Here is a 13,146-nt window from a genome sequence, read left to right as displayed (position 1 = left end):
CCCAAAGGATTTCAAATGTATGCCAAACATCCTTCCCCCAAATGACCTTTCCAGGGATTTCATTTCAGGAAGATCCAAAACTTCAGAATTATCCTTGGGCCTATATCTTGTGTGGAAAGCCCCATTGCTGATAATTTTTGCAAGCATACAGTGTGCAGGAGCCTTCTCCAACACACATGTAAACAAAAACATAATTATAAATTTGCAATTGTGTTCTTTATAGCTATGATTTCATTAATCATGAACTTTAGGTTCTCGAGCCTCCGAAATGAATCAGTTACTTCTTAACATTAAAAACAGATCGCCTTTCTATCCAAGTACATCCTTGGTTTTCCAAGTTCATGGACAATTATGACTGTGTTTGCAGAAGTGCAGTGGGCAGAGCCTGTCTACGATATCGGAGTGTTCAATTCCCTGGGAGAGTGATGAGTACTTGAGGCCAGCTTTACAGGATGACCCCTTACCTGCAGATAGGTACTGGCATTCACAGGTTCATTGTTCAACTCAAAAGGCCTCAATTTAATCAAGTGCAGATAAAGGGTAACCGCATTACGGGTATATTTAGAATGTTTTCACCAGATGTGGCGTTTTGCATCAATATCCAATGTTGTTTGAAAGAAGAACTTGAATCTGTTTAAAACCAACAAAGCCTGCGAGCTGTTCCTATAAACAGAGTGAAACTGCAGTGCTGTTTTCTTTTCTCTAGCATTATTTGCATGGGGTGACGTCACTGGCATGGTTCAGACAAAGGAGGTTTGGAGCATTGCATGTTTGTCAGAGATGCAATTGTACACAGTACTGTTAGAGTAGGCAGTCTTATCTTCCTGTGTTTTGAATGTGTTCAAGTGAGTCCCCCCCCCTCTCTTTTTCTCTTTCCCTTTTGTTAGATCTGGAAGAACTGTGAGGGGATGGGGATGTTGCCTGGCCCCTCTACTAGGGGCCAGTGTGAAGCCTGCTACTCCTCTGCTGCTCTTCTGCAGAGGGCCCAGGCTGCAGAGGGCCCAGCGCACAGAGGAGGCCCTGGCCAGAGCCATGGATGACCAACACAAACTCAAGTCAGTGCTGCCCAGGCTACTATTAACATTACTGTTAATTACTGCGACTACTACTGTTATTAGCATCACCACTACCATTTCTGATATAATAAAAAAGACAAATACTACATTAACCCTTTATACTCGAGGGAATTGGCCAATATGGATAGTGTCAAATTGAAATGTTTCTAACAGAAGAAATACTAGAAGCATACGCACCACTGTGGTAGCAATCGAAAGGGGAAGTAGTGGATGGTGCTCAACCAGTGTGAGTTGAGGTGCAACCCAAAAATGTGATCATCATTTAAAGGGGTAAGACACAACACTCGCTCGCCGTTGAAAACACATTCTTTTAATTTAACTTTTAATAGTTGCTTAAATAAAAGATTTACCTCTGACGTAAAGTATAGTGTGTTACTCCAGGACACATTTTCTCTTCCTCTCCTTGGGGTGCTCGGTGGGAGTGAGAGTGTCTCTCATCACAGCAGCTACCAGTGAAACTGGTACAGGGGCAGGGCAGACACTTTCATTAAGGAATCAGGCCAGGGTAATGGACTTAACTTTTTGACCAAATCATTATTTTAGCTGCCACAAAAATACAAAGGTTTGAGTGAAGTAACCACCTATAATTTGCAGCTGGCACTGATGTGACCAATACATTTTTTACTTGCACAGTCAAGTCAAAATGGTCGCATATTGCGACCAAATGGTCACACTCTGGATCCCTGCATTTGATGGCACTGGTGTTTCTCATTCTCACACTTGCACCTCCCACCTGCGGCCAGCAGGGGGACTCAGTGAACTCAGTATTGGAGAGGCCTTTCCTTTGACTAGGAGGAAAAGGAGAAGGGAGGGAAAATTCCAATACTGCATAGAGTGGGGGGTGGAGAGTATGGGGGGATATAGATGCTCTCTTTCCATTTACTGCTATGTCCTCTTGGAAGGTTGTGCAGTTGGTGCTGTACGTGTGTGACTGTGCTGCTGTAAATCTGTTACAATAGGTTCCTGATAGAAGGTGCCCGTACTCATTGATCTAGGATCAGTCAATTCGAACCTTAAACCATGGGGGGGAATGCAAAACTGACCTTAGATCAGGGTCTAGGGGCAACCTCATCCTACTCTGTTGTAAAATACTATGGTATTTGTTTCAAGTTGCTGGCCCAGGGTCTAGTATTGATTGCAGATGTGGGTCGGGGCCTTGGGTGCCGTGGCTGAGCTCCGGGAGGATGAGGACGAGGCCTACTTCAGCTCATATGGCCACTACAGCATCCACGAAGAGATGCTTAAGGTCCGCTGCCACAATGGCATGCCTGCACATATGCATACACTCATGCCCTCTATTAAACCGCTGTTTCTTCTTAACTCAGTAGCCACTGCAGAGAGAGGAGGGACGCAGGTTTAGCAGTGCGGTTTATCTGAAAGGCTCGATGTAGCATTAAATTAAAATGATCGTCTCTATGCAAACTACGATGTTGATAACATGACATTTTTCTCAGTGACAAATCAGCAATAAGGAGTGAGCTCTCATGTGAAACATCAGCATTACTATAACATGGTGGAGCTTTGAGATGTGGTGATTATATTTCACACTTCTTAAGCATTCAAAGTTGTGTGGGTAGGAATGCTAGGTGGTCAACCCTCTCTTTCTCTCTCACTTACCGCAGTGCTTCGACATGATTCTTTGCCTCTCTCTGATTGGTGCTTAGCACTATATATACGTCAGACTAAACTCCATCAAAAACCCTTCCTCGGAGGAAAGGGGAACCACGTGACAGGTTTGCGGTAGAAGATCGTCAACTCTTTTACGGGCTGCCATAAAGTGGATCACACTGTATGTATGTGTGTGTGTGTGTGTGTGTGTGTGTGTGTGTGTGAGAGAGCGTGCGTAAGACAGGGCGAGAGAGAAATGTAGTCTCACCATTTAACCCTCCCACTTCCTTCCCTGACCCATCATCAATGTTGAATCTGCATCTCTGGTCAAGTTATTGAAGATAAATCTGGAAGAATCAGTTCTCTATTACTAGAAGCTCTGGTTTTCAATCATCCTTGCTCCAAGGATCCTTCGCGCCTCATGTCAGCCTAGTTTAATGAATATGAGGTCAGCTGTCATGTCAGATCAGTCTTTGGAACAGATACAATTAATTTATTTCAATACCATGGGGTGAAGGTGGTTTCCTTGACGCTCTTAAACCTAGTCCTGGATTGAAAGCAAGCTCAATGGAGAATCTCTTTCCGGGAAACCGCTCCTATGGGATTTAACTGTAATTTGGCAAAAGATTTTATCACTTTGTTCGGTTTCTGTCACCTCATCAAAAGCCTGCGAAGGCATCATCCGAAGTGAGTGAGGATAAGTTATGAGTTTGAGATAAATGTGTGTTTCATGGGTATGTAAAGGGCCTCCCTCTGAAAAGCGTAAGGATTTGATTGGCAGGTTAATTAGCCAGTCTGACCAGCTAGATTCCATGTGGAATGGTTGAAAGGAAGCCAGTCCTTTCTATTTCTATGTTAGAATGAGTCTACTCTTCTTTAGATTTCTACGCCGAGCAAGCATTGTACTCGTTTTCCGTGGAGTCAAATCCCCCAGTCAGCTCTGATTTCAACGAGATGACACCACGCACAAACACAAATAGGGCACTCCAGAATCCTGTGGTCATCTCCCCTCTAGTTTTCACGGAAACTCTCCATCACATAGACATACAACCGTACGCCCAGCTGTGACACACACCTTGGTCTCGGGTGATTGGATCATTCGTTTCAGTGTGTTATGTTGTTTCTGAAGACGTGCTCTATGATTATGTTTTCTATGCCCGTGGTAACGGATGACCTGAATGTCCTTTGTTCCTTCCTTTCAGGATAAAGTGCGCACAGAAAGCTACGGGGACTTCATGTACCCGGACGTGTTCAAGGACAAGGTGAGCAAAAGAACTCGGCAGTGCGGGTTTTAAAATATAAATTCACAATTGCTATGGCGGTGACGGCGCTTGATTTAAAACACTGCGACTTCATTACGCGCTGTAGCGCCTCTCGGCCGGGGACTGTGGAGTGCTGATAACGGGCGCACACCCTTTTTGCCCCTCTTCCTCCCCCAACCCTGCACTGTCATTGGAAGCAGGCAGCGTCCATCTCCAAGGCCATCCCTTATGTGCTGCCACCAGGTAGGCCCCGAGGGAGGGGGTAGAGGATAACTGGGGGGAGAGGAGGGGAAACGGTTTAAGAGGATGGTGAAGAGGGGTGGAGGAATTTTCCAGTCAAAGGGGTTAAGGATGGGAGAGAATGGGTAGGAAACGGGACGGTTGCAGGAAGATGAAAAGCAGGGTTTGGACTGGGTGTTGTTATCCCTGTCATCGGGGTGGCGGTGGATGAGGGTTATGTCGACCTGTCGCAACCCCTGTCATGGTGATAAACACTCTGGCTCCTCTCCTGCACCTCGCCCTCAGGTCATTCAGCGAACCAGAAAGAAGTATCTCTTAAAAATATATTTTCTGATTTCATTGAACAGATGGTGAACGAGAACGACAGTGGGAGAAGATAGAGAGATTGTGTCAAAGGACTGTTGGCTGGATTTGAACCCATGTCACTAGACCAGCCAGACCAGAGGATAGGAGGATATGAGGGAGAAATATTTGTGAGGGAAGTTGAAAATGGATTGTATTACGAGGGCTATGGGTTTGCTGTTTTGTGTGTAGCGCAATCCTTTTCTCGTAGCCCCTTCTCAGATGTCACCAGGTAGGCCAAAACTCCATCCCACCAAAACAGGCAGAAATATCAGGCAGTCTTTTCAAAAGGCTTACACTAAAAGGGCATATCATAATTTTCACAGTATATATAAACATTGCGTTTTTGATTGCTCTGGCCACTCCAGGCCACTCTTGAACGTCTCTTAACTTTTATAGAAAGTATATCGAAATTATAATGGACCTACAGGATACGATTTTCAAATACCTGCCCTTTTTTCTTTTGATGAACAAATCGGTCCGAAAACAATCTATGCGGCCCTATGTGGTCCTCGGGACTAAATTATTGGCCACCCCTGGTCTACACCGCTGTTAGATACATTTCTATCTACCCTTCTGAACACGCTAATCAGCCAATCCTTTTCTAGTTACAGTTGAAGTCGGAAGTTTACATGCACCTAGGCCAAATGCATTTAAACTCAGTTTTTCACAATTCCTAGATTTTAATCCGTGGAAAAATTCCCTGTCTTAAGTCAGTTAGAATCACCACTTTTTTAAGAATGTGTAATGTCAGAATAATAGTAGAGAGAGTGATTATTTCAGCTTTTATTTCTTTCATCACATTCCCAGTGGGTCAGAAGTTGACATACACTCAATTAGTATTTGGCAGCATTGCCTTTAAATGGTTTAACTTGGGTCAAACGTTTTGGGTAGCCTTCCACAAGCTTCCCGCAATAAGTTGGGTGAATTTTGACCCATTCCTCCTGACATAGCTGGTATAACTGAGTCAGGTTTGTAGGCCTCCTTGCTCGCACACGCTTTTTCAGTTCTGCCCACAAATTTTCTATAGGATTGAGGTCAGGGCTTTGTGATGGTCACTCCAATACCTTGACTTTGTTGTGCTTAACTTTTTTGGGATAGGGGGCAGCATTTGGAATTTTGGATGAAAAGCGTGCCCAAAGTAAACTGCCTGCTACTCAGGCCCAGAAGCTAGGATATGCATATAATGGTAGATTATGATAGAAAACACTCTAACGTTTCTAAAACTGTTAAGATTATGTCTGTGAGTATAACAGCACTTATTTGGCAGGCGAAACCCCGAGGACAAACCATCCATGAATATTTTTTTTGAGGTGACAGTGGTTTCTATATGGATCTAAATTTCTAAGGCACTTGCTTGCAGTTCCTATCGCTTCKACTGGATGTCAACAGTCTTTAGAAATTGGTTGATGTTTTTCTTTTGAGTAATGAAGAAGTATGGCTGTTCAGAACGAGTTTCGAGTCTGGTGTACTGTTGTGGTTGGGGCGCGCGACCTGAAAGCTCGCTCCACTTCGTTTTCATCCGCTATTGAACACAATTTATCCCGTCTTAAATTTTATCTATTATTTACATAAAATAAATACCTAAAGTTATGTTAGGAAAGTTGTTTGAAATGTTTGTATCAAGATTACAGGTAACTTATTAGACATTTTGTAGTCATGTTGCGCGAGTTGGAACCGGTGTTTTTCTGATTCAAACGTGCTAAATAAATTTACATTTTGGAGATATAACGACAGAATTTATCGAACAAAAGGACCATTTATGATGTTAATGGGACATATTGGAGTGCCAGCAGCAGAAGATCTTCAAAAGTAAGGCATGAATTATATCGTTATTTCTGAGTTTTGTGTCACGCCTGGCGGGTTGAATTATGATTGTCATGTGTTTGTTTGATGGGGTGCTGTCCTCAGATAATATCATGGTTTGCTTTCGCCGTAAAGCCTTTTTGAAATCCCACCGTGACCGTGGGACCCATGAGGCGGCACACAATTGGCCCAGTGTCGTCCGGGTTAGGGGAGGTTTTGGATGGCCGGGATTTCCTTGTACCATCGCGTAGCCAGCTGGACAGTGTGTCCTCCGACACATTGGTGAAATGTAGAACATTTTGTATGCTTTATTTGCCAGGATGTCATACTCATTTCAGATTTTCATCTAGTACGAATTCACTCCATGATATTGAGGAATAGAATCATAATTTTAGACCCGCGTGTTTGGCAATAGCTGAAAAAAACAATTACGCATTAGAAAATGGCTTCTCAGTATGCGTGTGCCTAGTATGTTGATATTCATTGCTTCCTGCATGCATTGCTACTAAACGGTATGTTCTAATAAATATATTATATGCACGACGAATGGAGGAGGTCTTTATTCCAGTGAGATTGCTAAGTCAAACACCACCATGTTTAGTTTTGCCCAACCTAGATCGAGACACAGTCTCCATGGGGATAGCTGAGCTGACTACAATGACTGTGCTAGTGGCAGACTCCACTAAGTTGGCAGACTGGCTATCTCATTGTGGAGCTAGAGGAGTTAGAGCCCTGTCTGTGTTTATAGATAGGATGAGGGCACCCCTCCAGCTAGGATGGAGTCCGTCACTCCTCAGCAGGCCAGGCTTGGTCCTGTTTGTTGGTGAGTCCCAGAAAGAGGGACAATTATCTCCAAATTATATATTTTGGGAGGGGCAGTGGCCCTGCCCTCTGGATGATCTAATACTGTGTGTAATGGAGTCGCCAATGACTAGGGTTTTCAATTTGTCAGAGCTAATGGTGGAAGGCTGGACACAGGACATTTTTAACAACGCTTTTTTCTGATAAAAAATAGTTCATTGCATGCGCCGTAGAGCCCAGTTTCATAATATGACCAGATTTCCCAGCTGCTTGCCGTCGTTTTGAAGTAATCACAAAAAAAACAGGCCTTATTTTAGGGCATTCTTCACCCTGCCAGCTCCTATTAGTTCTATTGAGCACCAATTGCTTTGCACAAAAAGGGCTTCACAGGCAAGGATATTGCTGCCAGTAAGATTGCACCTAAATCAACCATTTATCGGATCATCAAGAAGTTCAAGGAGAGATGTTCAATTGTTGTGAAGAAGGCTTCAGGGCGCCCAAGAAAGTCCAGCAAGCGCCAGGACCGTCTCCTAAAGCTGATTGAGCTGCGGGATCGGCGCACCACCAGTACAGAGCTTGCTCAGGAATGGCAGCAGGCAGGTGTGAGTGCATCTGCACGCACAGTGAGGCGAAGACTTTTGGAGGATGGCCTGGTGTCAAGAAGGGCAGCAAAGAAGTCACTTCTCTTCAGGAAAAACATGAGGGACAGACTGATATTCTGCAAAAGGTACAGGGATTGGACTGTTGAGGACTGGGGTAAAGTCATTTTCTCTGATGAATCCCCTTTCCGATTGTTTGGGGCATCCGGAAAAAAGCTTGTCCGGAGAAGACAAGGTGAGCGCTACCATCAGTCCTGTGTCTTGCCAACAGTAATGCATCCTGAGACTATTCATGTGTGGGGGTTGCTTCTCAGCCAAGTGAGTGGGCTCACTCACAATTTTGCCTAAGAACACAGCCATGAATAAAGAATGGTACCAACACATCCTCCGAGAGCAACTTCTTCCAACCATCCAGGAACAGTTTGGTGACGGACAATGCCTTATACAGCATGATGGAGCACCTTGCCATAAGGCAAAACAAAACATCGATATTTTGGGTCCATGTCAGCATGTCGACGAAACATAAGGCCAAAAACATGACTGAGAACCCGGCCTACAAAACCCACTCTCATCACCGCCCTCTCCTGAGTCTGAGGGCCCGGGGACTCACACTTTACCCGGGGGTGCGGCTTGGCCTGGCGGCGCTGAAATTAACATTCTTGAGGCCATCAAACTACTACGCTCTGAGATAGTTGAAATGAAAATAGAGGTGGTTGCTACGATTGAGGCCCGAAATACAGGAGGTTTCTGATACTTTAAAAGCAGATCTAACCATCCTGTTGAACGAGACGGTGCCAGAAATCACATCACTCAAAACAACAACAGCATCGCACACTACAACGATTGCAGCACTGGAGACCTCCGCTACCCATGTCTCCGATTTAACTACATCCCTGGAGGCTGACTTGAAACGCCTGGCTGTGGATTTGAAAAAGGTGAAGGAGAGCTGTGTGAGTTTTTAGAGGGATTCTCTCGCCGCAATAACCTGAGACTTGTATCGGTCCCAGAGTCAGCGGAAATGCCTCGCGCCACGGATTTCGTTTCTGGGCTYCTGAAGGATGTTCTTGCCTTAGATGAAAAGCCCCTGATTGATCGTGCGCACCGATCGCTGCGCCCAAAGCCCCGGGGTGGTGAGAGGCCCCGTGGCATAATTCTTCGAGTGCACTTTWTCCATGAGAAGATGGAGATTCTCCGACGAGCCCACAATACCACTCTGAGCTTTCAAGGACAGAGCTTCTTCATCTACCAGGACACCTCCCCCAATGTTTATTAATGCATTAAATAAACATTGACAAGCAGTCAATGCATACCAATTCTTACAATTGTAGGCAAAACAGCAGTTTTAATGTCCATTGTTATAAAGAGGGGGATCCCAGCTTTCCATTCCTACTTGATTTATTTCTCAACTCTTAAATATGTGTGAACTACATCATTTTAATCCCAGAGTTTTTAGCAGCGGCAATGTTAAGCATGTTACCGCTCAGCAATTTGCTATGAATGCATAAGGGGTAGTGGGGCTAAATGCAATACTGGGTAAAATGCCATTTTTACCTCACTTTTTGGGGGGGTGGGGTGAGTGACACAATTGTAATGAGACAGATTATATTTTTAGTTGAGCAAGAGTAGTGGCAACCAGGGAAGGTGTTGGGGGGGAAATGGTGACATAAAGTGGTTTCTATGAGGAGTGGTCACTTGAGTGGGTTGAGTCACTGACGTGATCTTCCTGTCTGGTTTGGCGCTCCCCCTTGGTTTGTGCTGTGGCGGAGATCTTTGTGGGCTATACTCGGCCTTGTCGCAGGATGGTAAGTTGGTGTTTGAAGGTATCCCTCTAGTGGTGTGGGGGCTGTGCTTTGGCAAAGTGGGTGGGGTTATATCCTTCCTGTTTGGCCCTGTCCGGGGGTATCATCGGATGGGGCCACAGTGTCTCCTGACACCTCCTGTCTCAGCCTCCATTATTTATGCTGCAGTAGTTTGTGTCGGGGGGCTAGGGTCAGTTCGTTTTATGTGGAGTACTTCTCCTGTTTTATCCGGTGTCCTGTGTGAATTTAAGTATGCTCTCTCTAATTCTCTCTTTCTCTCTGTCGGAGGACCTGAGCCCTAGGACCATGCSTCAGGACTACCTGGCATGATGACTCCTTGCTGTCCCCAGTCCACCTGGCCGTGCTGCTGCTCCAGTTTCAACTGTTCTGCCTGCGGCTATGGAACCCTGACCTGTTCACCGGACGTGCTACCTGTCCCAGACCTGCTGTTTTCAACTCTCTAGAGACCGCAGGAGCGGTAGAGATACTCTTAATGATCGGCTATGAAAAGCCAACTGACATTTACTCCTGAGGTGCTGACTTGCTGCACCCTCGACAACTACTGTGATTATTATTATCTGACCATGCTGGTCATTTATGAACATTTGAACATCTTGGCCATGTTCTGTTATAATCTCCACCCGGCACAACCAGAAGAGGACTGGCCACCCCTCATAGCCTGGTTCCTCTCTAGGTTTCTTCCTAGGTTTTGGCCTTTCTAGGGAGTTTTTCCTAGCCACCGTACTTCTACACCTGCATTGCTTGCTGTTTGGGGTTTTAGGCTGGGTTTCTGTACAGCACTTTGAGATATCAGCTGATGTACGAAGGGCTTTATAAATACATTTGATTTGATGATTTGATTTGTGAGAAGTACAGGCAGGGTGGCGGGTTACCCTAACAGGTCGGGCTACATTATATTCACTGTGTTTATGCAAGAGTTTTGGGACATACAATTCATCAGTAGGATGCTAACTAGTTAAAAGATTGGCAACAACATGCTTCAGACTATTTCTAGCCACTATGCTGCATCAGTTGGGCTGTAGGTGTTAATGCTTCTTGCTAATATCATACCTGATAATATGGGCTATGGTGCATTGTCCAATATGTTAAAATAAAAATAATGTAAACAAATTATTTTACCAATATGTAATTGGCCTCATTTCTGGATGTAGAAATGATCATTTTGGAGTAGAATGTCCTATTTAACAAGTGACCAGAACTGAGCTTCTCTGTCCAATATAAAATTATCCGGGGGGGGGGGGGGCACCACGGACCCACAGACCCACAAAACAAGAGTATCAAAATGCTTTCTCTCACAGCAAATTTGGTTCTGATGTTGTACTCACACGATTGCTGTGATTTGTTAGGAAACACATTTGAGTCTTTGCTTCAGCAAACACATTTGAAATATATTTTCAGTTGGAAAGTATATTGGAAGTGTATTCCCTCCCTAGTAGTATGTTGACTAGCACATTTCCCTCTCCAGTAGCGTGTGGGCTAGCACACTCCCTTCCCCAGTGTAGTATGGACTCTCAGTAGAGGTCTCTGTGACCTCCAGCCACCTTTTTATTTGTTTCAGGTGGTTGAGTTCAATAAAGCGGGTGTCAGTCGGCCTGGCCCGTAACACACATAATTTAGTACACCATGACTGACTCTGATCTCCCCTGCCTCTCGGCTCTTCCACAGCTGCTCCCTAAACTATTGCTGGTGCAACCTCTTTCTTAATTAACAGCATTTCCCTTACTCAGACAACAAAACATGAGCAAAAGTTGCTTAATTAGCAGGAGGGATGGGGGAAACTTCTTATTGTGCGAGGTGCTCAGGTTCAAATCGTCTGTTCGTCAAAACCCATAGAATGCTGTGAAGCACAGAGCCAGAGCGCTGACTTCATTTATAGCATGTTACTGTACAGCCACTGCATTCCAATTTAGGCATTTATCAGTGCCCAAATCTGCCATTTTCAACCCGTATACAGGTACGAGTGTAAGGGGCTACTACACACTCACCTGCTGTGTGTTTTATAACACCTACACAACGTTTTATACCAGCTCTCCACTAGCACCACCAATGAATGGACAGTGCTTCCAAACCAAACTCATTTACCACCCTTAGACCACCAGGCACTGTCCTCAATCGGCATATGCCTGAATGTAGCTTTGAGTTAGGGGCCATTATTGTCTGTGTTGTTATTACCATTATGGACGGGAGTGTCGTATAAGCAAAACATTGGGATTGCAAGAGAGGGGACTTTTTAATTTTACAGCCCACTGATTCGCTGTCGGGGTGTGTGTGTTGGCATGCAGGCAGTGTCACACTAGGCCTCCCAGCGCGGCAGGACAAAGATGTGAGAACATGACATTGTACTCCAGATGCACACCTATACTGACACATACACACACCTCAAAACCCCTTCCTCTTCTCCCAAGACCCACTCTTTTCCTCAGAACCGCTCATCTGGTGTGTGGACGTGTTTGTGTGTGTAATCACAGTGCCTGTGTGTAGTATCTGTCACTACCCCACCGTAAAAGTTAATGTACAGGGATGTAAACTTGTCACCTTTTCGGCGAAATTCGCCTTTTTGAATCCAAAATAGGTGACCTACGTCCTTCTTGTAGATCCGATGATAATTTTTTTTGGTAGGGGGGGTCACTACTGGTTGTTGGCGAACGAGAGATGCACGTTTGGAGCAATACTGGTTGTATCCAAGGCTCAGCCAATCGTTCACATAACAGAATGCAGCACGGGACTGAAGAGAGAAAAGACAACCAATTTGCTYGTTACATCATCAGCGCTTGCACGATAACGAACAGGTAGGTGAGAAGCCTGACCATGGAGACGGGTGTGAGAAGATGATGAAGTGTACTTCATGAGCTATAACCGAAAAACAACTGGCATTTGGAAAGTTTGAGGTGAGTGAAAAGTGTGGTGGAACAAGTATTGTTAGTTAATGCTATCTTGCCAACTGGATTGAATTCTCCGTTAGCTAGCCAGAGAAATGTTGAGCAACATTAGAAAACTTACCTGATCAAATAATTGAGTTTTTAGTGTGAAAATTAGCTGGCTAATAGTCAGACAGCTAACGTTAGCGCATCTGATGTTGTAACGTTAGCTAGCTAACCTTAGTAACCTAACCAATTCGCTATAGTATTAACTGGTTTACGACTCCTTGCCTTTCCTCAAGTTACATCGTGTTAGTTGCTTATTGGACCCTGGCAATCTGTGTGAAATGTTAACTAGCTAACAAACTATCCGTGAACTGATATTTTCCCTCTAAAGAATGTGGTTAATTTTCAGAATGAGAGAATTATGTGAAAATGAGGTGTTGCTTGTTAAACAAGTGGAGTCAGGGTTGAAGTGGAGCTGGAGCTGGGCCTGGCTTAAGCTGGATGCCACCATAGAGGTGAAAGAAACACCACATACTTTCTCCCTTTTTCAGTCAGTGTATAAAAAGGGGTATGCCAGGTGTACTGTCTGCCTGAAAGAGAAAAATTATGCCAACAAAGGGTATTATGCTCTGCTGGCACATTGTAGAACAGATGTCCACAGGCAGAAAGTGTACAATGTAATAATGTGTAGCCCAAAGAGATTGCTTTTGTTGTGTTGAACTTGATAG

General features: G+C 44.7%; 1 pseudogene; it reads left to right on the top strand.

Annotated features, from left to right (window-relative positions):
• Nucleotides 1-13,146, top strand: part of LOC111969084 (protein arginine N-methyltransferase 3-like) — a 129,161-nt pseudogene that overhangs the window by 2,114 nt on the left and 113,901 nt on the right.

The sequence above is a fragment of the Salvelinus sp. IW2-2015 genome, linkage group LG10 (assembly GCF_002910315.2).
Source record: "Salvelinus sp. IW2-2015 linkage group LG10, ASM291031v2, whole genome shotgun sequence".
NCBI lineage: Eukaryota > Metazoa > Chordata > Actinopteri > Salmoniformes > Salmonidae > Salvelinus > Salvelinus sp. IW2-2015.
This window is presented reverse-complemented; position numbering and strand designations above follow the sequence as displayed.